We start from the raw sequence: 25,328 nt of genomic DNA, 5'->3' as shown, positions 1-25,328 counted from the left end.
GGGACTATGGGATGGAATTAGTATATTTTGCATAGGAGAAAGGCACCAATTTGGGCAACCCATCAGTGCAGTGCTGTCATCTGAATATTTATGTCCCTCCAATTCATATCTTGAACCTTAATCTCTCATTTGATGGTATTCAGAATTGGGAACTTTGGGAAATGACTAGGATATGAAGGCTGAGTCCTCAGAAGGGGTTTTGAGTCCTCATAAAAGAAATCTAGGAGGACTGTTTGTCTTTTCCACTATGTAAGGCACAGTGAGAAAATTCCTCACAGCAAATCTGCTGACATCCAGGCCTTCAACCTAGTGTGAAATAAATCTTTCTTGTGTGTAAGTCACTCAGTTTACAGTATTTTTGTTATAGAGGTCTTATCTTACACAGACATGTGTGAGAAAAAAGGAGAGGAAAGTCTGGACAAAGACTGCCGTACTGTTTAAGGAGCATGTGTATGGGTCCTTGAGCAGTCTAAGAATCAAGATGGAGAAGTTTCATGTTTCTAGGAGCAGATCTGATCATGGAAGGAGAACCTATGTGAGGCCTGATTGTTATGGTTTTCAGGGTGAAGCAATTGGGGCTCTTATTCAGTTACTCTCCATATGGTTGGAAATCTGCAAGACCAATTGCTGATGTGGCCTCCTACCTCAAATCAGTGTGTTGGATAGATTCAAGTTGGTTGGTTTGTAGGGGAATAAATAGATGCCTACACATGGTATCCATTTTATAGGAATACCAGAAAAGTTAGGTACTGGTTCATTGTAGATTTGGTATTCAAACTCATTTCTTTTTGAGTCAAAGCCAGTCCTATTTCCAACATTTCACTCTCCTTTTCCAAGTCACTTATATTCTTATGATTCCCATTTAAAAAGAGATGATATTAGGCCAACCTGTGGCCTTGTGGTTAAGGAAGCTGACTCTAACATGACTGACTGCCCTGATCAAGTCTCAAAGCCAATGGCCTGATAAACACAGTGGAGGTGTATGTCTCTCCTTTTCCAAGTCACTTATATTCTTATGATTCCCATTTAAAAAGAGATGATATTAGGCCAACCTGTGGCCTTGTGGTTAAGGAAGCTGACTCTAACATGACTGACTGCCCTGATCAAGTCTCAAACCCTAACCCTGATAAACACAGTGGGGGTGTATGTATGTGTGCCCTCAACCTCAAAAGGAGGGAGAAACGAAGGAGAAAGGATTATACTGTGACCACTTCCCCTGGGGATGCTTTGTTCTTTTCCCTCTCTCTTTCTGTCTTTCTCTGGCAAACACATGTACCCACTAACAAATTTTAGTAAGAGTCTATATTGTTTCTCTTTCTATTTGAACTTTGTAAAGACTGAAGTTGAAGGTAGACAAGATGTCACTTGAGAATCAGCAAACATGTTATAGAAGCTAAACAGGTGACTAGGACACCAGAGATTTGCTTGAACCCCAGACCTGCTGTCAGTTCACATGGACCACAACTATCTAGTGGTTGCAGTACTTCAGAAAGGCTCGAAGAGTATGAAGCCGAGATCACGTTTTAAGTATAGACCTGAAATAAGAGTTACATTGCCAGTTGAGCTGGCGATGAGCAATGGAGAAGGAAGGGACCCTGAGAATCTTCAAATCTGAGATAAGACTACAAATGAGATAAAAGTAAGTACTTCTTATTGTTATGCTTCTTTAGCAGGGTCAATGAGAGGCAGTACTATTTAGAGTGGGATTTTTTTTTTTTTTAACCAGCAGGAAGAAGTCCTTTGAATCATATTTATTTTATGATCAAAAATAGTCAGTGTGTGGGTGAATACTCTCTTGAATGTCTGTGTTTGAAAATCAAATTTAAAGAAGTTTGGATTGTTATGCTAATGTATCATTTCAGCTTAAGTCCACTTTGGAAATCCTAAGAACAAAGGAGCTACTCAGGATCTAAGCGGACTCAGATGAGAGGTAAATTCTGTATAAGACATCCTTAGCTACATTTAAGTCAATATATGTTTATTCACACGTCCTAAACATAGAAGGGAGTATGAAGATCATTTAAAGCTTTTTTGTTGGTGGCTTCTATTTATAGGCTAGAAATAGAATTTCATTTAGGATATTCAGAAGGAATGGGCACTATTTAAACATACTAGAAATAATCAGAGAAGTCAAGGCCACAGAGATTCTCTCTCAACTGCTATCAAGCGGATAAGCATATGCAAGGTTTGCAAACAAATGTCATGTTAGATTTTCACAGTTTTCATTACAGAAATGACAGTAGAAAAGCTAATTTTGGAAATTTTCAAATTTCTCTCAAGGTTTCACAATATGTTGCTTCCCATATTCGGAATTGAGTAAATTAAATAATAAAACACAATAAACTTACACATTGCCTAATTCTGTGAATGTTCTTGCCAGCTGTTGGAACTTTATTGAGTAATACATTATCAGCGCGCTCGTGTATTTGTGGGGATGAATCTCACTCTTACATAATTAGAGCAAGTGTCTTCTGGTGATGTATTGACTCAATAACTCAGTAGCAGAAAGGAAAAAGTATTTTAGAAATTCTGATTCCACATGATTATTTTTAAAGTATAAAGCATATGACATTTAAGTAGGTTGTGCAGTAATGGCCCAACCAAAAGATGCTTTTATCTCATGCTTCTACTTTGTAATGGGGAATAATTTAGGAATTGAAAAAAATGGAATTTGATCCTGTGTCAACTATATTTTCAATGTCCTAAACTTGAATAATTATTCTGAAATGAAGGAAAATAGAAGTAATAGCAGTCATCTCAGGGTGCTGGCATAGGGACAAAGTGCATTTAGGTGTTCAGTGGGGTTTTCTACATAGAAAGATGCAAAGACCACATGACTAAGCACTTTGAGGTTGTGGCATGGGTTTGCATCTGGATAGAAAACTTGCCAGCTCTATTCTCTTAAGTAAGTTAATTAACTTCTCTATGTCTCAATTTCTTTATCTGTAAATAGAGTTACTATCAGAGTTTATATAATTCAATTGAAAAAATTTTTTAAAAAACTAATCCAGTTATGAAAACATCTATAATTAAATTGAGAAAACATTTGTAAAGTTCTTAAGCCTATTGAATATAGTGCTCGATAAATACATTTATTTTAAAATCTTGCCAAGATGTATCTTGGTCTTCGTAGTGGTTCATGTTGTGTGTCAACTGGTCTAGGACACAGGATATCCATATATTTGACTAAATATCACTACCATTCTGGGTGGTGCTATGAGAGTGTTTAGCATTTATGTTGATAAACTGAGCAAAACAAATTGTCCCTCTTACGGTGATTGGGCATCATCCAATGAGTTGAAATCCTGTGTAGCACAAGGGCTTATTCTCCTCTGAATAAGAGGGAACTCCTCTTACCTGACTGCCTTCATGCTGGGTCATCCATACTTTCCTGCCTTTGGACATGAACTGGAACATGAACTCTTTTAGGTCTCATGCCTGCTGGCCTTCAGATTGGAATGAGACCATTGTCTCTTGTTAGTAGCTTGCAAACTACATGTTTTTAAACTTATCAGCCTTCATAATCATATAGCCAATCCCTTATAAAGGTTCTGTGTACATCTGTGCATACAGATAGATAGAGATAATTATGTTTACATTGGTTTAGCATTCCTAATTTGATAAGCCAATATATAAAACATCTCAAAATTTGAGACTTTTTGAATGTCAACAGGATACCACAATGGAAACTTCCACACCTGACCTCATGTGATAAGTCACAGGCAAAAATGCTGCAATACAGAAATGCTGTGTAGGACCAGCCAGGTGGCATGGTGGTTAAAAGTGCTGGACCCCAGATAGCTAACTGTGTAGTTTGAATCCCAGATGCCATAGCTTGAAAAACACACTGAGCATGTGTGCATATGTGCCCAAAATCCCAAAAGGAGAGTAGAAAAGAGATTGGGGCATGGTCATCCCCCTGGAGGTGTTTTCTTACTTTCTCTCTCCCCCTCTCTTTCTCTTTCTGGCAAGCACACATGCCCTATAACAAACAAAAACAAAAATATTATGTAAAATTACCTTCAGGCTAAGTGTGTATGTGTATATTAAAAATAAGTGAATTTGATGTTTAAACTTGTGTCCCATTACCTATATCTCTTTATGAATATGAAAATATTCCAAAATTCCCAAAATCTGAAATCTAAAATTCTCCGGTCTCAAAAATATTGGATAAGGAATCTTCAACCTTATTTGTATTAAATATAATAAGTATATACTTATATATCAATAATTGGGAGACATATAGCCTAGGTATACAGTAGTTTATATCATTTAAGTTCATGTAAGTACAAACCATGATATTCCACAATGACAAAATAACCAAAAAAACACTTCTTAGAATGTATTCTCATCTTTAAGGAACTACTGAATGTACATGTATTTATAATATCAGTATATTGGTTTTAGACTACCAACAGAGAATTCCACAGGATGATCTCATCCATAAGTGACCCCAACAACTAAACTGACAAACACTGATTTTGCTTCATATAGAATATTGTATTATGTTTGTAAATGTGGAATACAAATATAAAGTTCTGCTGGTTATGAAAGGTATATAAAATATGTATTTAAAATTATGCTATATAGTTCTTACAGAGATTTTATGACTCCAAAATAAATTATCTATACATTTGTCATAGAATTAAATAATTTAATAATTTTTTTGGTTTGTTATGATTTCATCAGTGTTATATTATCATAGTAGATGTAGATACTCTTTAGTGTCTGCCTGAATTTCTATATCTTATCTGAAAGAGGCCACAGACATAATTACTAGGTACAAAATTTATTTTTGTAAGTTAATAGTGATTCTGTTGGGTTTTAGTATATTCTTGACTTTATATTTCTTATTTAAAAAAACAGATATTTAAAAGTGTTTCAATTCTAGTGCCTACTGAGTGAAAACTGGTGAGATACAGAAGACTCTAATAATAATGTAATATGTTTCAATAGCAGTATTGTTGTTTAGATTCAAAGAATTAATTTATAGCACATTTTATTCTCCTCATTTGCAGCAGTTAATATTCTATAAAGTCAGCATGGACACTAGACTAGGGAATAATGAACTTTTGTGCTGAAGGTAATGCAGGTTTAGGTACCTGTGAGTTTGTGATCACATTTTCATCATTTGATCTATATACACACTTATTTTTTAATATATTTTTTGTTTCAATTTCTTTTATACATTCAATCATATATGTCACTTAGCTTGCAAAGTGAATATTACAACACATATACATTTTTAACCAATCCAGTTGAGAATACTATACACGTTATCTTCAACATATAATAACCCATTTCTTTGTCCCATAAATGCCTTGCCTCGCTATTTTTCTCCTTAATGTCCTTCCTCAGACTCTATTCCTTCACCTTCCCTCTTCCCACATTGCATCTGGCATTCACAACCATTTACTAAGTTTCTATAACCTTTAGTCATTCAGTTTCAGCCATAGAGTGTGGACACTCGGTATGTATTAAGACATACAATGTCTTTCCTTCATAGCCTGGTTTGCTTCACTCAGCAGTAAATCTTCCATATTCATCTACTTTCTGACAAAAGCCAGGGTCCCGTTGTTTTTTATGGCTATATGTGCCACACTTTTTCAATTCATTCATCTGTTTATGGGCATTTGGGTTGGTTCCATGTCTTAGCAATTGTGAATAATGCTGCATAAACATCTATGTGCAAGCACTTTTCTGACTAAGGATTATTCTGTCCTTTGGGTAGATACCAAGGAGTGGGATTGCTGAATCATTTGGTAGTTCTATTTGTAGATCTTTGAGGAATCTCCATATTGTTCTCCATAGTGCCTGAACCAATTTACATTCCCACCAGCAGTGTAGGAGAGTTCCCTTTTCATCACACCCCCACCAGAATTTACCTTTTTTTTTAAATTTTAGTCATTCTGACTGCAGTAAGGTGGTATTTCATTGTGATTTTGGTCTGTATCTCCCTTATGATGAGGGATGTTGAGCATTTTTTCACATGCCTTTTGGCTATTCACATGTCTTCTTTAGAGAGTGGTATTTTCAACTCATTCTCCCATCTTTTAATAGGGTTGATCAGCTTTTTTTCAAAACAGCTGCTTGAGTTCCTTGTGTATTCTTGTTATCAGTCCCTTATCTGACGCATAGTTTACAAAAATATTTTCCCATTCTGTGGGCTGTCGATTCACACTAATTACTATGTTTTTTTGCCTTGCAGAAACTTCTTAATCTGATGTAATCCCAGTTGTCTATTTTGGGGATTTGACTGTGCAACTTCTTAAATATACCCTCATTTTATATATGTTTCTTTTTAAAGGCACCTTATTAGATGTGCAATGTTGATTCGTCATCTTGAGTTCATTGCCAGCCCTGCTATAGCTTATGTCTGATTTAAGCTTCTCTGTGAAGATAAACCACAGCCTTCTTGCACTCAGGAACACTAGACATTGCTTCAGCACTATGTTTGGAGATCTTTTAAAAATTTTTTGCTGTAGGACACATGGTTGTCAGAGAGAGGGAGACAGGGGTGTGGAGTGAGAAAACACCCTCCAGGAAGATGATGATGCTGTGATCCCTTCTCCTCCATTATTCCTTCACAGTTTTAGGCACACATGCACACACATCCAGTGTGTTTTTCAAGTACCTGGATTAAGTACTTAAACCACGCTGCTGGCAATGTGGGATCCAGATGCCTTAACTATCAAACCACTGGGTGGCCTTTGGAAGCCATTTTAAATATCAAAATCAACTAGGAAAAAGCACAAAAATGTGGAAAACATGGCATTAAATAGACCACAAAAACAATATTTATAGTATGAGAGCTGACACAAGAAGGCACAGTGGTACCTTGTTCAACTTCAATTAGGAAATTTTTGTCCTCTCTGTCCCTGAGCATAAAAGTGACACAAGTATTGACTTGGGACCTAAAAATAAATTTTAGCTAATAAGCTCATTTGTAGATGCAAGATCCATGAATTATGATAGGCTGTACTTCTAATCTGAAGTGTTTTTAGTACTTCAATATTTCTGTTAGTCATGTGTATAATTAACTAAAAGAGTTCTTGTTAAGTTTTCCGAGCACATAAATTTTAGGGAACATATTTGAATCAAAATGTGTTCACAAGTAACACGACTGGACAACTGTGACATAGCGTAATGACACAGATATAGGTGAATTCATTAGAAATAGCACATTGCAAATATTTGCTAGAGGAGTCATTTTGAACAAGTAGAAAAGAAATTAGACTTAAGATGACAAAGAATTGTGGCCCTGAAATAAAACTTAGAGAATCTCAAAATATGAGTAAATTTTTGTTAGATAGATTGCAAATCTTTCTTGGTTTAAAACAAGTGGAAATTTGTGTCCAAGAACATTCTTAGCAGAACCCAGATATCTGGTGGTTTTTGGTTTACTCCATTAAATATACCAAGTGGTAACAAATGTCTTCAAGTATTATTCATGTGCTGTCAAAATGGTCACTTTGATGTCGGGTAGGGACACATTGATATCCAGCAATATCCCCTTTCCTCAGGGTTGGGCTGAAACAGGGCTTAAGAACAATTACTAAATCATGTATATAGTTCAAGTACAAAATCCTTGAAGCAGTTAGCATGGCAAATATTTGCATGTTAATGACTATTGAGTTCAGAATGTTACACTAAGATGGCTTTATAATTTGACATACCTGGTTTTGAAACTCCATACTCATTACTGTAAAGGTGAGTGACTTCAACTCTATTAATAAACTTCACTGAGTCTCACTTCTTTCCAAGCAGTTGGATATAGATTAAAATGGTAATTATTGCCATTAGTTCTGGGGGAACACTGCCTGTTTCAGGAGCCTAGTTCTGTTCTGCCACCTACGTCTTATTTGGGAAATGCATTATTTTTCCAAAATGCACCATTTTCATCTGTTCACAGGATCTGATAATTGGCTTGCCCTGTGTTCAGTCCAGATTCAGTTGTAAAGATAGAATCTAGTCTAATGATTATATATTATACAAGTAGCATGCTAAATAGCTTTTAGAAACATTGAAAAGGCTGAAAAACAGACTACATTTGTCTGCACAGAAAGTATTTACCATGGGGATGCAGTTCCAAAAGTGTGGCTAAACAGACATTCCAAGTAATAGCTTAATATTTGGAGGCAGTAGCATGGGTTTGACTTTATGGAAATGGCTACTATTAATTTCTTCTATCCTATTTAATAAATTGAGCATAGTTTATATGTTAAAGATAACACTGCACAGTTCTGTCACTCCTGGCGCTGCCTTTGTGCTTGTTCGGTGCGGACCTGGTACCTCTTTTGTGAAGCAGTAGCTGAAGAGACTCCAGCGCTTGCTAGGGCTGACCAAAATGCCAAAGAAGGAGTTAAGATTGAAAACAATGATCACATACATTTGGAAGTGGCAGGGCAGGATGGCTCTGTGGTGCAGTTTAAGATTAAGAGGCACACACCGGCTAGTAACCTAAAGGGAGCCTATTATGAATGACAAGGTTTGTCAGTGAGGTAGAGCAGATTCCGATTTGATGAGCAGCCACTGAATGAAAAGACACACCTGCACAGCTGGAAATGGAGGATGAGGATACAATGGATGTGTCCCAGCAGCAGACAGAAGGTGTCTACTAAAAAGGGAACCTGCTACTTTACTCAAGAACTGTTCTGTAGACCAAGAATACATTCTTCCTTAGAAAACCACAATTTGGTTTCACCACATCTGCCTACTACAGTATATTTTTCTCCATTCTTATATTTTCCATTTCTCATTCCTTTATTGTACACAAAGTAACTAGTGTATGTGCACAAACATACTGCAAAGAGTGAAAAGAACTTCAACGAATAGACAGTTGGAAGAGCTGAGGCTGAGGGTTGAATTCCTTTGAATCATGCCATGCCTCACTCACAATAAAATTAAGTCTGATCCCACAGGGAGTAAAAGTGAGTAAAGCAAGAAATACTTTGTAGATCTTGAATTTGGTGCTACACCTGTGTCTCTACTTCCTAACAGGGTGAAACATGGGTTTTCCCAGGGCCAACCTCACTTTTCATTTTAAAAATATGATGCTTATAATTGTTCTTAATCTAATGAGAAGATTAAGCTATTATAAATTCAGGCAAAATTGTAGATTAATTAAATTATTCCACTCATGAAGCTATTATGACTTATTAACATCTCAGAGGATTTTTTATTTTAAGTCTTCCTGTGGAAGTATTAAGAACCTACAAAACTTCAAGTTGATTTTGTGTTACATTTTATTTTCTGAAATAGTAGTATCTATTTTCTCTTTTGAAATTAATTTTAGTTTTCTGTATCAGACAGCATATGAAAGATAGGATGAAAATACTTAGAAGGAATTATTTGTTCTTTTTTTTTTAACTATGGGAGGAATGGATTTCAGGAGAATTACAAGCTCCATTTTCTTTTTCTGTTTGTTTTTTCCTTTTATTTTAGATTTTGCTATAGAATGCCTGTGCTTTTGGGTGTGAGAGTAGGAAAAGAGGAGAAAGGGAAAGACAGAAATCACTTCCCAGGGTCGTGGCCACTTCACAATCCCTTATCCTCCGTTCTTGGGATTTTGTGCTCATACTCACATGACTAGCATGACTTTCAAGGCACTGGGTCTGTGACTTGAACTATGGAATTGACCATGTGGGATCCAGCTGCCTTAACCTCCACACTACCTTCTGGTCATACTTACATTTAATAGTAGCTAGTTGTTAACTAATTAGTGTCTACATTTAAAAAGCTTTTGAATAAAATCACTTTTTGTCACCTATTAGGCAACCATCATCTATTTTAATTCAAGTTTGTAATATAGTATTAAAATATTTCTTCACATATCAAATTTCCATATATTCTAGAAGCTATAAAAATGTAGATAAAAATGTTCTTTGCCTACAGGAAGTGTAGATGAACATTTGGTCAGAGGCCATGAGTTCAAATCCTGTTTGCATTTTTTCCCTTAATCTTTCAGAGTCAAAACCATTTTCCTTGCTTAGTTTTTGAGTCTACTCAGCCTATGTCCACAGCATTCACTTTTCTTTCTCTTTGTCCATAAATTCTTTAACTGAAAGTGTTGCATAAAAAAATAAGTAATTTCTTCTTTTTTTTTTTTTTGGAGAGGTTGTTGCTAAAGGGTGCATGCGCTCACCAAAAAGACAGCAAGAAAGACAGAGGGACAAAAAGCGAGAAATCACCCTCCAGGAGGGATGGCAACACCGCTGCCCCTTCTCCTCCATTCTCCTCTTGGGATCTTGGGCACGCATGCACACATGCCCAGTTTGAGTTTAAGCCACCGGATCTGGGACTCGAACTGCTGTCTACTACATGGGAGTCCAGCAACATAGCCATTTACGCCAACAGCTGGTCCTATAATTTCTTAAGCTACATACATTTCATTCCATTTTACAGTTTAGTTACTTACATAGCACTATAGGCTGATTAAAGTGTGCTCTGTTCGGCTTGCCAAGAGGAAATGAAATAGCTTGTGTTACTTGACAATTAGTATGAGAGTCCTGTTCTGTTATAAACACAAAACATACCCCTCCAGGTGTACATGCCTGTTTGAGAAAAGAACAAAAATAGCGATTAAAAAAAATGCAGCTCAAAGAGTTACAACTGTAGCTTTTAACATAAATGCCTTGAGCCTTTTACACTTGCTGTTCCTCTGCCTGAAATGATCTGTTAGCTGTTTTTCATGGCTGAGCTCCCTCCCGCTATTCAGGTCTTGCTCAGAAAAGACCTTCTCAGTTAGGCCTTATTTGACCACCTAATTTATATGATATTATCTTTTGGCATTTTCTGCAAATGGTTGACTTGTCTCATTTTTTCATCTGTGTGTTCCTATTTTATTTTCTCTACCCCTGCTCCTCCACAGGACCAAAGACTGTCTTGCTCACCACAGTTTGGTAGCCATCCAGAAAAATGCCAAACACAGAAGAGATATGTATTTATTTTTTGTTGAATGAATGTTAATAAGAGTATGACTTCAATTGTCTGAATTTCCGTTTCCTCAACTTGAAGATAATGAAAAAGATAATAATGTGTTTATCGTGTGATGAATTCAGTGAGATATTCTATCGGACAAAGTCATCTTAGTTATTATTAATGATCCCTGTGGCAGCGTAAGTGTTCAAGTACCTGTTCTTCCTACATGTGTGAAAGCAGTTGCTGTCTGTCTAGTCACCATTAAACAGTATCAACAAACTCTGTTTTTCTACATGTAGGGGCCTGCAGACTACCCATGACAGAATGACCAAGGCTGCTTTTCTCCATTTCTGACTTACTAAATCTCTGAGTCCAGGGTAAGAATCTCAGCATCTTTATCAAGACTTCTGGGGACCAGCAGTTAGCGTAATGGCTATGTCACTGACTCCCACGTAGTCAACCGCGGCATCCCGGACCTGGTGGCTTAAAACTCACGCCAGGCGCGTGTGCGTGCATGCCCAACATCCCGAGAGGAGAATGGAGGAGAAGGGACTGTGGAGTGGCCATCTCCCCTGGGGGGTGATTTCTTGCTTTCTGTCTCTATGTCTGTCTGGCAAGCGCATGTGCCCTATAGCAAAAACCTCTCCAAAAAAAAAAAAAAAAGACTTCTGGACTATTTTTTGTGCGATGTAGTTTGAAAACCACTGTTCCATACACCTTGATACCTGAACTGATGAATCTTAGAGGAATGGAATTCTTTCCTGGTGAATTCAGCACCATTTGAAGAGGGTAGGGTACGGGAATCCTATAGATGATGAGATTTAGGTTTATACCTACCCATGCATCTTCTCTTTGTTCTCACTCAGATGTAAGTAAATCTAACTCTTAATCTTAACAAATGCGGGAATCTGAAAATCCCTTATGTTGAAACCACCCTTTCTGTCACTTTGTCATTATTCACTCTTGTCAACAAACTCTCTGTTTCAGAGTAGGTAGTAGTGGGCAGGTAAGGTACAAAGAGAAGAAACATTCCAGAGACAAAAAAATGTAAAGTTCTCTGTTGAAAAAAATAGATATATTCTATATATCATGATGAGAATTTTATATAAAATGTAAAATTAATCTGAGAAAAGTACAAATAATAAAAAACTAATCTTGAAACAGGAGATAAAAAGAAAAAAGATAACAGAAAAGGAAGAAATACGTGTACATATAATAGACTATCTTACTCTTCATGAGTTTTATAAACCGTATTTGGTGATAAAAGCAAAAAATTATACCACTATTTGATGCACACGGCAACACTTTTTAAAGATGAAGGAATAAAAGGGAAACTAAATGAAAGTAAAGTTAACATACTTGACTTGAATTTTTAAATGCTGATATCAGTAGACTCACGTTTGTAGTAACACTCAGACCTATCCTTATAAAAACTCTACAAAGAGATAGACTCAAACCACTAAAAATAAATCAAGATGTAATCCTAAAATATATTCAAATAACTACCGAAAGAAAGGCAAGAAAAATGAAACACAGAGGAGCCAGCAGGTGGTGTGGTAATTAAAACTCTGGATTCCCACATGGCTGGCTGCAGTTCAAGTCCTAGATCCACTGGCTTGACAATCATACCAGGTGTGTGTGTGTGTGTGTGTGTGCATGCTGAAAATCCCAAGACAAGAATGGAGGAGAAAGGGTTGGTGGGCCATACCTCCTGGGGGTGGGGGTGGGGTTTCTTACATTCTTTCCATGTCTGTCTCTCTCTGGCAAGTGCACAAGCCTTATGGAAAAACAAAAAAAAAGACAACCCAAAAAACTAAAAAAATAAAATAAAATAATAGGGGAATGAGAATAAGAGAAACAAACAAAACCAATAATAATGTGGTAGAATTACACAAAACATATCAGCAGTTACCTTAGATGTAAATTTTCTAAATACACCAACCAGAAGACATAAATTGAAAGAGTGGATTTAAAACAACTAAAGATATGATCTGATTATTTTCTGCTTACAAAAACCTCACTTGGGGGAACCAGCAGTTAGTGTAATGACTATGTCGCTGGACTCCCACGTAGTCGACAACATTTCGTGTCCCAGACCTGGTGGCTTAAAACTCACGCCGGGCGCGTGTGCGTGTGTGCCCAAGATCCCGAGAGGAGAATGGAGGAGAAGGGATTGTGACGTGACCATCCCCCCAGGGGTGATTTCTCGCTTTCTGTCTCTCTGTCTCTCTCTGTCTGTCTGGGGAGCGCACGCGCCCTATAGCGAAAAACCTCTCAAAAAAAAAACACAACAAAAAACCCCAAAAACAACAACAACAAGAACCTCACTTGGAACTCAAATATAAACACTGAAAGTAAGAGGAAAGGATATATACTGAATATTTTCATTCTAGGACAGAAACTGGAAGACTGGAAGCTACAAATGCAGGAGGTGGGTGTGACTGTAGATACTTGAAGCAGTATCAGAGAAGGTGGTTAGTGGAGAGGCAGAAGGGGGAAATAGGGAAGAAAGAACATTTAACAGACAACAAAATGAAAAGATATATGTTGATTATATTGAATATAGCATTGTCTTGGACTAGACTAATATGCAATATATTCATGCTAAGAAAATTATTATGTAGGCTGTGAGAATATACAGTAATTAAATGTAAAAACTTAAATTTTAAAGAGAATGAAAAAAGATAGTTTACAATGAATAAAATGCAGGAATGGCTACATTAATATCTTGTAAAGTAGACTATAATATATTACCAGAAGAGAAGAAAAAAGTGATTTGAAATTAGAAGATATTTGAAAATATAATTAACAAAAATGTTTAAAACTAAAAAGCAATGAAAAATATCAGTTTGAAATATTTCTGAGGACCAAAGAGAATGACTGAAGAAAAAGTGACACTTTGACATGTTATTTAGTATCAAATTCAACTAAACTATAAAACCAAAAGAATATTTTAAGTGATACTTATGTTGTCATGACATTTCAGAAAAGCAGAACAAAGTGATGATTGTAAAAGATTAAAGAGAGTAAAAGCTAATCACCTAAAAAAGAACAAGAACAAAATTATAATCAGATTTTCCTTCAAGGACTTTGATTGCAAGCAGCCACTGGAGCAATATTTTATAGAAGTTGAAAAAGATACTTGTATGTTCTGCACTCGGGGCAAGCACCGTCTGCACTGCTTGATGCTTGCTCAGTCTCCAAGCTGTAAGGGTAGCAGGTGCATATGTTTCTGACTTCATTACTTCTGGATACCTTCCTGAAAACTTGGCCCAGATTTAAACTGAATGTTCTGGATACCACCCCTGCTATTATTCACTTTTGTGGGATAGATGCTTGATATTAGTTAGCAATTTAAAGCAACCACTGGGAAAACAGTGTCCCAATTTCTAGAGACCATCAGGACATATGAAATGTCATAGAGGGATTTGCTGTGGAGAAGGAGCTGTGAGATTCAAGAGAAGTTGAGATTGAGTCCATCTTCTGCCCTTGGGATGAAGGCATTACTCAGATGCAAAGCCTGCTCAAGCCAGGCAATCGCCAACATATCAGATATATAAGATTGCTCATATTCACAAATAATTTATACAACAAAACTACCACCTGAACCTGAAAGTGAAATATTGACCATCTTGAAAGTAATCTGACAGTAGTTTGCAGAACTGGATTCCATTTAATACAGCAATTTCATGCCTCGTATATCTGTGTATGCATGTCTGTGTGTGTGTGTGTGTGTGTGTGTGTATATAAATATGTGTGTGTGTATATATATAATACATATATTTATATATATGCACACGGCCAGCAGATGGCTTCTTGCTGGTTAAAGGTGTTAAGGGTGCTAGACTCCCACGGAGCCAACTGCGGTTCAAGTTCTAGACCTGGTGGCTGGCTTTCTCACTTTCCCTCTGTCTCTCTCTTTTACTCCGCCCTTTTCTGCTAAAATAAAATAAATAAATAAATAAATAAATAAAGTTAAATAATTCTTAAAAAAAGATCATCTTTGTCATTAGTAAAAGGTAAGAAATATACATATTGTACATAGCCCAATATTATAAGAATGTTAAATTTGAGATGGACAAGAAAACATTTTATAAAAGTAGACATCATTATCTAAGGACGTACATTAACTATTGGGTTGTCAGGAAAGTCATGATGCATTTTTGCATAGAAAAACATAGAAAAATACATCATGACTTTTCTGAAAGCATAACATACTTGAATAGGTGCCAGTGGTGAAGTTTACGGAGCATTATGTAGGACTGGGGAATACAGATTAAGCAAAAAAAGTAAAATGCGATAAATTCAAGTAGGATAATTGTCCTACATGTACAGATGATGAAGATTTGCCATAAAATGAAGTGTTTGAGGAATTCAGCTCTATGATCTGTCATAGCTTTAATAGTCAATTAATAAAAATTCAGGTTTCTTTTCAAATAGGTTTTAACTTTAATGAAAATATTTTATTTACTTGTTTATTTTAGTGTACTATAGGTGTGTGTACTCATCAGATAGGGGCAGTGTGATACAGAGAAAGTAAGAAATAATCTTTCAGAGGGATGGCTATGCCAAAATCCCTTCTCTTCCAGTCTCGGGATTTGGGGCATGTATGCACACACACCCAGCATGCTTTTTTTCTGGCTGCCGATATGGCACCTGAACTGTGCAGTTCTCCCTCCATGTGACCCATGAAGAGAATGAGCCTAAGATCTGTAAAATACTTCTTCAAATGTTTTAAAATAAAATTTTTATAAACTGGAAGCAAGGCTTACCTCTCTTCTTTGGATTATGAATCCACCACTCTGTGATTCAGCCACCACACCATTGACTAGCCTTAGAATAATTTCAATTTCCCAGGGAAAAATTTACTATGGCAGAAATTTGTACATAGTGTTTTTTTTGGTGAATTTAAAATTAAGTAAAAATAAAAATGATATTTTAGTAAAATAATATCCACATTTAAATAAGAGTAATCAGCTTTCATTTGATCAAATGTTAGAAAATTATTGGAAAGGTTATAATGGAGTAGGACTACTGATCTTGCTGATGATTTTGTTTACTCTAAATGCACTAGTTTTATAATTATTGCTTAAATAATGTTAATCTTGTACCTACTGAATTATATGAATCTAATGTTAGCCAAAGTGACCTCACTTCAATGTCTCACCTAATTATTAACAACATTTAAGCATATACAGAAAGAAAATGGTATAATAAATAAAGCTGTCTTCTGATTCAGAAATAGGGAATAAAATGTAGGTTTACCTGTTTTTGAATGTGTAGTGTTGAACATGTTTCATAGGTTTTCTCATACAAAATAATGACCACATATAGTTCAGAAGGATTACAAGGATTAACTAAGATCAAATGCAACACACCCAAGACAGTGATCAGCTAAAAAATGACTGTACAATATTTGTTTTATTAATTTTGTCATAAATATGATGATAATATTTTCTGATTTTCCATAAAAACAGTATATAATTCAGACTGTATTTTGGGTTTTGTAATTTTAACTTGTTTTCTTATTCATGTCTTCCTTCCACTTTTACTTCTTTTTTTTTTCCCATTTTTTACTCCCCTTCTTTTTCTCTCATGTTTAATAGCTATAGACCAAGCTTTGACTCTACTGAATAACCATCTCTAAAATTTACATGTGTAAGAACTTCAGAATTTAAATTTATTATGAACTCAGTTTTTAATATATTATAATGGTCCAATCTTTGGTTGTAGTAATATTTTACATTTATATCACTTCTTACAATTTTAAAATTCCCATTACATAAATTACTCATCTTAGGTTAATTTTATTTTTCTTCCATGTGATGCATGAGGAGAATGAGCATCAGACCTGTAAAATAGCTCTTCAAATGTTTTAAAATAAAATTTTTATAAACTGGAAGCAAAGCTAAACTCTATTTTTTGAATTATAAACCTACTATTTGTCAGGAATATTGCACAGATAAAATAGTAGTGGATGTGAGCAATGATTAAGTTATTAAATCCTATTCCTATTATTTAACTTTACTACTAGCATATTTTTATAAATTCTTTAATTATATTTTTCATAACCACAGAGTTTGTTTTAGGCAGAAAGAAAAACATGTCAAGTTTTATGTTATGTTGTCATTTAAAATATTATAAATGATTATATATATATATATATATATTTTTTTGCTATAGGACATGTGTACCACTGGAGTGAAACAGGTAGACAGAAGGAGAGAGGAGAAATCCCCTCCTGAGGATGTAGCCCTACCACAATCCCTTCTCTTCATTCTCCTCGCAGGATTTTGGACATGTACAATATATAGTCAGCATAATTTTTAAGCCACCAGGTCTGGAACTCATACTGTCAAGTTGGTTATGTGGGATACAGCCTCCATAAGTCCCACGCCACATGCTGGCTCCTACCATATCATTTAATACATCTTGTGATTTTTTTTATAGAGACCAGTAAATTTTCTCTACAGTATTATTTAGTAGTTGAAATTATCCTGAAGATGCACTAGCTACATTGAAGTATTAGGTAAGAAATCTTAGGACTTCGGGGAAATGAGCCCATAGTATGCAATGCATACAAAGCATTGGAAAATCAATCTCTAGATATAAAAATGAACTATTATAAATTGAATTATTTACAGTAAGAAAAATGTCTATCTATCTAGTATCATATCATTAAAAAGCAAGCTGCCAGGTCCAGAATTCGAAACATCATTGGCCATGTGGGAGTCCAACACCCTTATCCATCACACCGCCTTCTAACTCCTCAAAAGACTTTTAAGGGGGTATAGTTAAATGGTGTTTAGATCTGTGTGCAATACATTAGGCAACTTTGAATTCTGAACATCTTATAAAACATAAACTTGAATAAAAAGAAAATATGTATTTAAGATGCAGATTTTTTTTGAGATTTGAGAATGTGATCACTTCTCTGTTAATCAATCTATTATTAGAGTGAAGCACTATGCAAAATATCACTCCTTGGATTTTTCCTACTGTGTCAATTGTCAGGAAAAATAATATTTTATAATAACTTCAGTGCTGTTTGGGTTTCTCTGGTTAAAAATTATGCAAAAAGATGAATATTAATATTTATATTCATCTCACTTCCTTATATTTTCTCTTTTTGAGTTTTATCTCTATGACTGACAATTTAAAACATAATAGCTAGGAATATACAAAGAAAGAGAATAAAAGCTTTTCAAAGAGACAAGCAGCACTTACCAGATTTAACTTCCCTAGTAACCTATTTTACCGTCGATTTTTCCCACTTTGTATTTATATGTTAAAAGCAATTTTGAATAAGAAATTTTAAAGACATTAATATATTCAAGTAATAGGAAGTAAGCTGAGTTAGTAGATATTTAATCAAGCAAAAAAATCAGGCATCAAAAAGTCTGGAACAATTGAAAGTTGAATTTAGCTTTTTCCCTTTCACTCGGACCTTCACAATTTCTGTGCCTCTGTAGGTCTGCGAAGGTCCCACAATATACTGGGTCAATCTAAAACTTGGAGTGAATATTATGTTGCATTGATTCCTTTCAAAACCCGGACTCTGAACTCCTTTAGAACACACACGAAATGTCAACATGATGACAGTGGAAATGTGAACCACAGAGCTGGGTCCGTTCCAGTCATGAGGCTTTGAAACGAGACCTGAGCATGTGCTTCTCTTGGAGCTTTAGTGGGTAAACAGCAGCCTAAGGTACAGGGATTGAAAATGTTTTTTATTCTACCTGCTCCTGGTTGGATGGTACCATATTAACCAGACCTGAAACATGGTGAACAACTTTAAAAAGTATATTAATGAGTAAGAAACTTTAAGATTCCAAGTAGCAAGACAAGGACAATTAAAAAAATAACAGATCGAGGAACACAAAGTCTCTGGTAACTGCTTGAATAACCTGTAGATCAAGTACAAGAGACACAGGGAGAATCTTACTTTAGAGGTGGGCACATCCCATGAATGATTTCCCAACTGTATAATTTAGTAAATGAATTGAAAACATAATCACTGTTAAGAATAGAAGTTGGGGCCTAAAATAACAACTGAAACATCTCAAAGCACAGAAGGAAAATAATTTGGTAAGGTAGGGACACAATACAAAAAGCAAAAACCAAAACCAAACCAAAACACACAGGAAAATGTGGAAAGGATATGAAAAAGCAATTCGCAGAGAAAGAAACCTCAATAGCCAATAAGCATATGAAAATATACTTAACGTAATTAGTAGTTAAAAACATCCAAATTAAAAGAACATAGTGGGAACATTTTATATCCATCCAACAGGGTATTTCAACACTTGAGATAATGCACCTAATACAGATGAAAAATCAGACTTATATATAGCTGGTGGTAATGCAAATAGAATTTTTTTTGTTTTTTACATTTTTGCCTTAGGGCGTGTACATTCGCCAGAGAGAGAGAGAGAGGCAATAAGAGGGTCCATCTCTGTGACCTCCCCTCTCCTGCTTTCCCAGATAAGAATTTCTTTGCCAAAGAGCAAAATGTGGGAGTAGAAATAGGATTAATTCCTTAATTCCTGACTAAAACACCGCAGCCACTCATAGTTCTTGAATAAACATTTCCCGATTTTTTTGGTTTGCCTTTGGTCAATAGTCAGTGTCTTTAATTGGTATGTTTTGACAACTTTGTCAAGTTTTACAATTACTTTTGCTAAGATTTGCCAAGCATCTTACTTCATCATTCTACTAGTCCTGCTGGCATTTTATTGTACCAGCACATGGGCCGACAGAGTACACTCAGATGTGATTCATGATGCTTCTAAACTTCAGATCGTCCCAGTCAGTGAGGGCTCTCAGTCCTTAGTGGTAGGAGCATTACAGTGGTAGCTCAAGTACAACTTGTTACTCACTTTGTAGGGTGTACCCCAAGATGTTTCTGGCCCTTTAACCCCTAGAAATTCACTTAGATGGTGAATCACTGAATTTGGGAGTGACGGTATAGTTATTCTGTGATATGTTTACATAATTAAAATTTCTAAAACTATATCATGCCAGAAGGGGAAAAAAGGATTCTTTGACTTTGAGGCCAGACCAAAAAAGTATACTTCTGTTTTTCCTAGATGAAAGTGAATGGCTTCTGGGGACCAGCGGTTAGCATAAGGGCTATGTCACTGGACTCCCACATAGTCGACCACAGTCTGCGTCCCAGACCAGGTGGCTTAAAACTCATGCTGGGCACGCGTGTGTGCATGCCCAAGATCCTGAGAGGGGAATGGAGGAGAAGGGATTGCAGCGTGACCATCCCCCCTGGGGGGTGATTTCTCGCTTTCTGTCTCTATGTCTCTCTCTATCTGTCTGGTGAGCGCAAGCACCCTATAGCAAAAACCTCTCAAAAAAAAAAAAAAAAAGTGAATGGCTTCTGGTAGGCTCTGCAAACTGGAATAGAGAAAAACTATTTGTCAGTTCAGTCGATGTGCATCAGGTGGACGAAACTATATTGATTTGCTCCAGAACTATTTCTGCATCTGGATAAGGAAAGTTTGAGTCATCATCACATAATCAGTTACACGACTTCACAATCATTCTCCAATATCCAAGAAGGCAGGCCAAAAAGAAGTTAAATGGCATGTGATAAAAAGCACTACCCCAAATAGTTCAGATATTGGATGGTGAAACTAATTGGAACCATTTTTCCCTTGTTATGTAATAGTACATTTGCTTCACTAGTCCAGCAAGTAGAACAATTCAAGGGTGTGCCAACCTGTGGCACGGTGGTTAAAGCAGCCGGAATCCATATGCCGACTCTGCTATTCAAGTCCTGGATCTGGCAGTTTAAAACACATGCCAAGTATATCTGTGCATGCCCAAAACCCCGAAGGAGGAAAGATGGAGGAGAAGGGATTGCAATGTGACCATGCTTCATGGCAGGAGTACTTTCTCACTTTATCTCTTTCTGTCACTCACCCTTTTGAACACATGCGGCCTCATTTGATTTCTTTTCATTTGACCTTTTTTTATGATCACAGTCCTTCTTTCAAATGCTAATTAATCGATTTTGAGATGCTGCAATTTTTTTTTTTTTTGCATATTCTTAGTTCAGGCAGTCAGTCAGGACCATAAGGAATAAATATAGATCATATATATAATACATTCAACTCAAAATTCCATCTACCCCTTGATCATAAAACTCCACTTTGGTAGGTCACAACATTTTCTCCCAAACGTTGGATTTTTCCTTTTTCTGTGCCTAGTAACTTATTTTGGGCCCTAAAGAAGGCTAGGAGGAAGATTTACCATAAATAGAAGTATTTTTAATTGCACATATGCTCACAGTGGAAGGCTGCATATTAGATACTGCACATGAACAAATGTTTGTCCATTTTGTACCCTTCCCCTAACATGGCTGTCTGCTTCTGTATTCCTGCTTGCTCTTCCCATGAGAAAACAGCTAGAGCTAAAAACCACATCTGGGATGACATCCTGTACCTGCCTTTGCTAACTAGCCTGAAACCTTTTTGTTTAGCAATGTAACTGGTTACATGGAAACCCTACTCCCCTCAGAAATAATTAATCTGCTCGATTCAGCTTCTGTAACTGCTTTCGCATAGGAATCCTGCAAACCTGGCAACTGACTCTTATAAGAGGCTACCCCAAACTTTGGCTGGGGCTGCAGTTCTGACTCTCGGCCTCTGATCTCAGACTGTAGTCGCTGGCCTGGTAATAAAGACTTGCTTTAAACTTAATTTGACTTTGGTGACCGTTCATTTGGTGGCCCTCTACAACACTCACCAGAGAGAGAAAAGAGTTAGGAAGAGGGAAAAAGCACCACCTAATAGGATGTGGTCATGGTACAGTCTCTTCTTCTCTTTCTCCATCCCCTGGGGATTTTGGCCACCCACATATATGCCCTCAGCATGCTATTTTTAAGCCATAGGGCAGGGATTCAAACTACAGTTGGTCATGTGGGATTAAAATTCCCTTAACCAACTAGGCTGTGGGGTGACCCTACCATTAATATTTGTGAAAGCAGTGCAGAGTTCTTTCTGGATTAGACTGAACATTCCTTTAATCCAAGAATGGTGAGCCTGTGACTTGTCTAAATTTTATTTATTTATTAATTTATTGGTTATGAAAGGGAATACGTTTCTATTTTAGTGGTTCAATTCATGTTTTTATCAAACATACTTAATACTTTGAAAGCTGTTTATTCTTTAGAACCATGGCAATCAATTAGTTACTACCAACTTCTTCTGACATTAAAACCTTCAGAATGACACTTCCTCCCCTAGTTCATTCCAGGAATTTTATACACCCTATCTTTGATGATAAAGGGCTGCCGTTTAGCTGATGACACTTCAGGGTCCCATCAGTATTACTGAAATTAGGAAGCAGGTGTCATTCCAAGTGTTTTCCCCTCTGTCATTCCTGGGTTGCAGAGTTCAGTTTTCACAGACTTTCACAAGGTCACACTCACCTCAATAATATAAACTCACAGGAAGAAATACAGATGCTTTATTAAGAAATACAGCTCAGAGGTATTTGTTCAGCAAATCCAAAATGTTGCCTCAGGGTAAATATGGACAATGATGTTTCTTGACTCTCCATAGCTGGCACAAAAGCAATTTGTAGCCCAAATGTATACGTAGACCCAAGTCGTTTCCATTTTTTAAATAGCTGTAAATAAGTTCAATGAGAAAGGTTAAACCAAAGCTCATTAGCAAGATTGACATTTTCATTGTAGATTTTGCTTCTTTTTCTTCATAATTTCAGTATACTTCAATTGATTTATTAGTTAGCTCTGAGGTAAATTGTCAAGTTTATATTTTATAAAAATAAGCATTTGAGTTCTTCTCAATAAATTATAACTGAATGGTATTTTGGTCACTGAGTAGTTCCTTTTTTATTATTATACTAGAGATGCTATCCCTCAAGAAAAAGCCATAACTTACTCCAGGTAGCATGAAAGGGGAGAGGACATATATTCCACTGAATGGTAATCAATCAATAAATAATGACATGGAACAAAGGCAATTGATGTATAGTAATGTATACTTCCATTTTTTAATAATACAAATAATATTCTGTTTATATCATTTCATTATTAATTCTAGCTTTTTTTCTGTATTCAGATGTTTCTGACAATCTACAATTATCTGAAATCATATTGTTTATGCATGTATGAAAGACTTTATTTTAGTGTTATAAATATACTTTTTCTGACAAAATACGTATCTATACATAGATATCAATCTTTTACTTAAATATCTTAAGAGAGTTTGATTAAGATAATTCACTCAATTATAAATATGTTCATCTACTCTATTATTATACACTAATAAGTCATATATAAATACCTATCAAAAACTAATTCAATGTATCTGAAGTCAATGTTAATATAACTATAATATATAACTTATAAATTAGTTTCATTTCATATTATAAGTAAATAAGTGATTGACTGCACTGGTTGATAGATGAAGAGTATTCACTGATTTGCCACATACAGAAAAGTTATAGAAGCAATCGCAAGATTTATATCTATGAGTTTCAGCAGGTGGCAGGGTGGTTAAGGCACTGGAATTCCAGCATGGTTGACTGCAGCTCAAGTCCTTTGACCTGGCAGCTAGTTTTTTTTTGTTGTTGTTTTTACCTCTCTCTCTCTCTCTGTCTTTCTCTGGCAAAACTCATGTGAAAAAAACAATAAATAAACAATAAATAAATAAACAATAAATAAATAAACAATAAATAAATAAATAAACAAATAAAATAATTCTTTAAAAAAAAGATGCATACCTATGAACTAGAAAGAAAACTCCTATATCCATGAGAGAAAGATTTTTGTGCATTTGTCTAATCTTATACTCACAGCATCTAGAATGATACCTGGAATACTGTAAGTATTTAAAAAGTAGATAGCCTAGCTAAATTTAATCATGCAAGGTGGTGTCTGCAAGGCCTTTCATTGCTAATATCACATTTTTCTCTTTGCAATTAATGAATAATATATGGGAGATGATTTGAGACTCTGTAAGTATTCCATATTCTTCAAATTTTAATTTACATGTTTATTTATTCATGTTGCCATAAATCATGAGCTCCCATTTCACTCAATGGATAATAATCTGTTCCATCTGTCTTAATTTCTGAGGACTATTTAATAAATACCAAAATGAAAACAAATTTCTTTTCTCACAGTTTTAAAGGTTAGAATTCCAAAGTCAAGCAGGCAGCAGAGTCTTCATAGTATTTTTAAAATTACTTTTTTCTCCTCTCTAGGTTTTGGTTACTCTCAGCAACCTCGTATCTCTTGGCTTATAGTTGCCGTATTCCAATCTTTGCTCCATCTTCACCTGATCTGCTTCACTGTATGTATCTCTGTGTTTTTTCTCCTCTCCTGATAGACACCAATAATTAAATTTAGGTTCCACATTTTTTCTTTCTGATTTTTTGTGAAAAAGAGAAAGTGAATGAGAGAAGAGAAAGGAGTGAAGGAGTGGGGAGAGAGGTTTTTTTTTTAAAGAATTATTTTATTGTACTTTACTTATTTTATATATTTTTATATTTTAATTTGACCAGAGAGGGACAAAGAGAGAGAGGGAGAGAGAGAGAGAGAGAGAGAAAGCCGTTGAGCCCAGGACTCGAACCGTGGTCAGCCATGTGGGAGTCTAGCTTCTTTAACCACCATGCTATCTGCTGGCCCCAAGAAAGGTATTTTTGGACAGGCCTTTGCCATATTGTAATTGCTATGCCCTAGCTTCCCAGGTAGTTCGGATGGTAGGCATATCACTGTGCCCAGCCTGTTTAGGTGGGGCCTCCAAGTCTCCCATGTGGCCTTGCTCATTGTACAGTAGCACATTCCCACTTGTGCCACTGCCACAGCAGGGTAGGATCCACCTTAATCCAGTATGACCTAACTAGTTCCAGCTGCAAAGACCCTATTTCCAAATATGGTTACAGCTTGAGTTGCTGAAAGGATATAAATTAAATCCACTACATTATTATAGTTTATTTCAATGTATAGATGCCTAGATTTGGGATATAAAACATATAAACATAATTCAACATAAAACATAATTTGACATCTTTTGACACATCCCCATCATATTTTGAGAACTTTGGTATTTTCTGGTATGATATTCCAGGATCATTCTCTGGTTTAATTGTCTTGCCCATGGAGTCTACCAGTAATTCAAGTAGATTTGGTCTCTGTTTCTATAACACAGTATTCAGAAATTGAAATCTGACATTAGATATCATCTTCTGATCCAATTTAGCTGCTTCTAGGATCACTCAGTGGAAAACAAGTTAGAAAATGTCTGTGTGCCTCTCTGTTTCTCTGGTGAGGACAAATGCCTTGTAACATAAATCTCTCAAAAAAGAAAAAGAAAGAAAGAAAGAAAGAAAGAAAGAAAGAAAGAAAGAAAGAAAGAAAGAAAGAA

This window comes from Tupaia chinensis, unplaced genomic scaffold (assembly GCF_000334495.1).
Source record: "Tupaia chinensis unplaced genomic scaffold, TupChi_1.0 Scaffold000281_1, whole genome shotgun sequence".
Classification (NCBI taxonomy): domain Eukaryota; kingdom Metazoa; phylum Chordata; class Mammalia; order Scandentia; family Tupaiidae; genus Tupaia; species Tupaia belangeri.
The sequence above is the reverse complement of the archived record's forward strand: the minus strand, read 5'-3'. Positions refer to the sequence as shown.